Source organism: Coregonus lavaretus (assembly GCF_964263955.1).
Source record: "Coregonus lavaretus genome assembly, chromosome: 26".
Lineage (NCBI taxonomy): Eukaryota > Metazoa > Chordata > Actinopteri > Salmoniformes > Salmonidae > Coregonus > Coregonus lavaretus.
This window is the reverse complement of record NC_140013.1, coordinates 36,906,088-36,911,918: the sequence shown is the minus strand read 5'-3', so window position 1 is coordinate 36,911,918 and position 5,831 is coordinate 36,906,088.

The window sequence follows — 5,831 nt, the reverse complement described above, 5'->3', positions numbered from 1 at the left end:
TTTGGACACATATGGAAGCATGTAGTAACCAAAAATGTGTTAAACAAATCAACATTTATTTTATATTTGAGATTCTTCAAAGTAGCCACCCTTTGCCTTGATGACAGCTTTGCACACTATTGGCATTCTCTCAACCAGATTCATGAGGTAGTCACCTGGAATGCATTTCATTTAACAGGTGTGCCTTGTTAAAAGTTAATTTGTGGGAATTTATTTCCTTCTTGATGCATTTGAACCAATCAGTTGTGTTGTGAAAAGGTAGGGGGGGTATACCGAAGATAGCCCTATTTGGTAAAAGACCAAGTCCATATTTTGGCAAGAACAGCTCAAATAAGCAAAGAGAGACGGCAGTCCATCAGTACTTTAAGACATGAAGGTCAGTCAATACGGAAAATGTCAAGAACTTTGAACGTTTCTTCAAGTGCAGTCGCAAAAACCATCAAGCGCTATGATGAAACTGGCTCTCATGAAGACCACCACAGGAATGGAAGACCCAGAGTTACTCTGCTGCAGAGGATAGGTTCATTAGAGTTACCAGCCTCAGAAATTGCAGCCCAAATAAATGCTTCACAGAGTTCAAGTAACAGACACATCACAACATCAACTGTTCAGAGGAGACTGCAAAGAAACCACTACTAAAGGACACCAATAATAAGAAGAGACTTGATTGGGCCAAGAAACACGAGCAATGGACATTAGACCGGTGGAAATCTGTCCTTTGGTCTGGAGTCCAAATTTGAGATTTTTGGTTCCAACTGTCTTTTTGAGACACAGTGTAGGTGAACGGATCATCTCTGCATGTGTAGATCCCACAGCGAAGCATGGAGGAGGAGGTGTGATGGTGTGGGGGTGCTTTGCTGGTGACACTGTCTGTGATTTATTTAGAATTCAAGGCACACTTAACCAGCATGGCTACAACAGCATTCTGCAGCGATACGCTATCTCATTTGGTTTGGGCTTAGTGGGACAATCATTTGTTTTTCAACAGGACAATGACCCAACACACCTCCAGGCTGTGTAAGTGCTATTTTACCAAGAAGGAGAGTAATGGAGTGCTGCATCAGATGACCTGGCCTCCACAATCCCCCGACCTCAACCCAATTGAGATGGTTTGGGATGAGTTGGACCCCAGAGTGAAGGAACAGCAGCCAACAAGTGCTCAGTATATGTGGGAACTCCTTCAAGACTGTTGGAAAAGTATTCCAGGTGACGCTGGTTGAGAGAATGTGAAGAGAGTGCAAAGCTGTCATCAAGGCAAAGGGTGGCTACTTCAAAGAATCTCACATTTTAAATATATTTTGATTTGTTTAACACTTTTTTGGTTATTACATGATTCCTTATGTGTTTTTTCATAGTTTTCATGTCTTCACCATTATTCTACAATGTAGAAAATATTTAAAATAAAGAAAAACCCTTGAATGAGTGTGTCCAAACTTTTGACTGGTACTGTATATCAACAAATTGGCCAGGGCACTAGAACAGTCTGCTGCACCCTACTAGAATCTGAAGTCAAATGTCTGCTGTTTGCTGATGATTTGGTGCTTCTGTCCCGAACCAAGGAGGGCCTGCAGCAGCATCTAGATCTTCTGCGCGATTCTGTCAGACCTGGGCCCTGACAGAAAATCTCAGTAAGACAAAAATAATGGTGTTCCAAAAAAGGTCCAGTTGACAGGACCACAAATACAAATTCCATCTAGACACCGTTGCCCTAGAGCACACAAAAAACGATACCTACCTCGGCCTAAACATCAGCGCCACAGGTAACTTACACAAAGCTGTGAACGATATGAGAGACAAGGCAAAAAGGCCCTTCTATGCCATCAAAAGGAACATAAAATGTACTTCCCTATTAGGATCTGGCTAAAAATACTTGAATCAGTTATAGAACCTATTTATGGTTGTGAGGTCTGGGGTCTGCTCACCAACCAAGAGTTCACAAAATGGGACAAACACCAAATTGAGACTCTGCATGCAGAATTCTGCAAAAACATCATAAGTGTGCAACGTATAACACCAAATAATGCATGCAAAGCAGAATTAGGCCATTAAATTCTACAACCACCTAAAAGGAAGCAATTCCCAAATCTTCCATAACAAAGCCATCACCTACAGAGAGATGAACCTGGAGAAAAGTCCCCTAAGCAAGCTGGTCTTGGGGCTCTGTTCACAAACACAAACAGACCCCACAGAGCCCCAGGACAGCAACATAATTAGCCCCAACAAAATCATGAGAAAACAAAAAGACAATTACTTGACACATTGGAAAGAATAAACAAAAGAACTGAGCAATTTGCTATTTGGTCCTAAACAGAGAGTACACAGTGGCAGAATACTTGACCACTGTGACTGACCCAAACTTAAGGAAAGCTTTGACTATGTACAGACTAAGTGAGCATGGCCTTGCTATTGACAGATACAAACCCATAAAGAATCCCCCCCCCCCCCCCCCCCCCCATTGCTTTGGCAATGTAAACATGTTTCCCATACCAATAAAGCCCTTTGAATTGAATTGAGAGAGAGCGGGAAAGAGAAAGAGAGAGAGAGGGGAGTGGGGCTTAATTTAATTTTCAAGGTGATCTGAGCCCCCCCCCCCCCCCACACGATCCCAATCATTTAGTAATGGCTTTCAAATGGTTGTTTAAACAAGGAGAAAATAGACAGAAACACCCGGGACAGGAGAACAGAGAGAGAGAGAGAGAGGTAAGATGGTTTGGTAGGAGATGGAGGGAGAACATAGAAGGGTTAAGGGTAATGAAGGGGGGAAACTGAGTGTGCTGGTATGAGTGGTGATGAAGGGACGTGTAAGGATGGGTAAGTAGGGTTGAGGAGGAGTTAGGGGACAGCTCCAAACATTTCATCATCAGTTACTGTATTCACTCCTGATCACCTTAACAACCTCAACACCAAGAAGACAATTAACACTGCAGAACCGCCTGATTGTGATATGTACAAGGTGACAGAGAGAGACAGAGACAGAGAGAGAGGGAGAAGAGAGAGAGAGAGAGAGAGAGGGAGAAGAGAGAGGGAGGGGGGGAGAAGAGTGAGAGAGGGAGAAGAGAGGCGGAGGGAGAAGAGAGAGAGAGGGATAGAAGAGAGAGAGGGAGAAGGGAGAGGGAGAGAAGAGAGTGAGAGGGAGAAAAGAGAGAGACAAAGAGAGAATGTGAGATAGAGACTGAGAGAGACATATAGGGAGAGAGAGAGGGAGGGAAAAGAGAGAGAGCTATTGAATGAGAGAGAGAACAGTTATTCATAAAGAGATAGTTTTGCCGAGTCATTCACAGCCTCCCTGGTGTGGCTCCTCTCTTTGCCCTCAGTGAAGTCACACCTCAACATTATATCACAGAACACAATTTTACCCCTGCAGCTCACATATATCACACTTTACGGAACCATGATCACCAACACAAACTGAGCTTAAATGGTATTTTGTTTGAGGGGGTGCCAACCCCATTATCGCTTTTCATTGATTTTTTTCCCCTAATTGAAAACATATTTTAAATGATCTGTGTAATGAAGCTAGTGTTTAAGAACACAGCCTGTTTCTTTACCAGAGACTAAAAATAGACTACTGTAGTCATTAGAGCCACTACTGTAGTCATTAGAGTCACTACTGTAGTCATTAGAGCCACTACTGTAGTCATTAGAGCCACTACTGTAGTCATTAGAGCCACTACTGTAGTCATTAGAGTCACTACTGTAGTCATTAGAGTCACTACTGTAGTCATTAGAGTCACTACTGTAGTCATTAGAGTCACTACTGTAGTCATTAGAGCCACTACTGTAGTCATTAGAGCCACTACTGTAGTCATTAGAGCCACTACTGTAGTCATTAGAGCCACTACTGTAGTCATTAGAGCCACTACTGTAGTCATTAGAGCCACTACTGTAGTCATTAGAGCCACTACTGTAGTCATTAGAGCCACTACTGTAGTCATTAGAGTCACTACTGTAGTCATTAGAGTCACTACTGTAGTCATTAGAGTCACTACTGTAGTCATTAGAGCCACTACTGTAGTCATTAGAGCCACTACTGTAGTCATTAGAGCCACTACTGTAGTCATTAGAGTCACTACTGTAGTCATTAGAGTCACTACTGTAGTCATTAGAGTCACTACTGTAGTCATTAGAGTCACTACTGTAGTCATTAGAGTCACTACTGTAGTCATTAGAGCCACTACTGCAGTCATTAGAGCCTTGGAGGTTCCAGTACTGGCCAGAAGACGAGGGGTGATGGAGAGAGCGAGGGCTGGTGGAGATGGAGAGAGCGAGGGCTGGTGGAGAGAGGGAGGGCTGGTGGAGAGAGGGAGGGCTGGTGGAGAGAGAGAGGGCTGGTGGAGAGAGGGAGGGCTGGTGGAGAGAGCGAGGGGTGATGGAGAGAGGGAGGGCTGGTGGAGAGAGCGAGGGCTGGTGGAGAGAGGGAGGGCTGGTGGAGAGAGGGAGGGCTGGTGGAGAGAGGGAGGGCTGGTGGAGAGAGGGAGGGCTGGTGGAGAGAGGGAGGGCTGGTGGAGAGAGGGAGGGCTGGTGGAGAGAGCGAGGGCTGGTGGAGAGAGGGAGGGCTGGTGGAGAGAGGGAGGGCTGGTGGAGAGAGGGAGGGCTGGTGGAGAGAGGGAGGGCTGGTGGAGAGAGGGAGGGCTGGTGGAGAGAGGGAGGGGTGATGGAGAGAGGGAGGGCTGGTGGAGAGAGGGAGGGCTGGTGGAGAGACTGAGGGCTGGTGGAGAGAGGGAGGGCTGGTGGAGAGAGGGAGGGCTGGTGGAGAGAGGGAGGGTTGGTGGAGAGAGGGAGGGCTGGTGGAGAGAGGGAGGGCTGGTGGAGAGAGGGAGGGCTGAGTGAGAGAGGGAGGGCTGGTGGAGAGAGCGAGGGCTGGTGGAGAGAGGGAGGGCTGGTGGAGAGAGGGGGTGGCTGGTGGAGAGAGGGAGGGCTGGTGGAGAGAGCGAGGGCTGGTGGAGAGAGGGAGGGCTGGTGGAGAGAGGGGGTGGCTGGTGGAGAGAGGGAGGGCTGGTGGAGAGAGCGAGGGCTGGTGGAGAGGACAGGACATCCAGACACAGATTGATGACAGGAGGAAGGGTGACAAGGCTAGACGACCTCATTTTTCTGTGTGTGTGTGTGTGTGTTTGTGTGCGTGTCCGTGCGTGTGTTTGTGCATGTGGAGAGGAAAGTTCCTCCCTCGTTTTTCGTGCGTATACCAGAGTCAGTTGCTGGTGTAAATGTGTTCATCGATATGAAGACTCTGGGAGGTTGATGCTCTGTCCCCTTCTGACACTCTTCTTTTCCCATTTGTTTCTCTCCTCTTGTTTTTCCACTGTTTTAATCTTTTTTCCTGAGTGAGCAGAGATGAAGCGTCTATCATGACCTACAGTGGGGAAAAAAAGTATTTAGTCAGCCACTATTTGTGCAAGTTCTCCCACTTAAAAAGACGAGAGAGGCCTGTAATTTTCATCATAGGTACACGTCAACTATGAAAGACAAATTGAGAATTTTTTTTCCAGAAAATCATATTGTAAGATTTTTTATGAATTTATTTGCAAATTATAGGGGAAAATAAGTATTTGGTCACCTACAAACAAGCAAGATTTCTGGCTCTCACAGACTTGTAACTTCTTCTTTAAGAGGCTCCTCTGTCCTCCACTCGTTACCTGTATTAATGGCATCTGTTTGAACTTGTTATCAGTATAAAAGACACCTGTCCACAACCTCAAACAGTCACACTCCAAACTCCACTATGGCCAAGACCAAAGAGCTGACAAAGGACACCAGAAACAAAATTGTAGACCTGCACCAGGCTGGGAAGACTGAATCTGCAATAGGTAAGCAGCTTGGTTTTAAGAAATCAA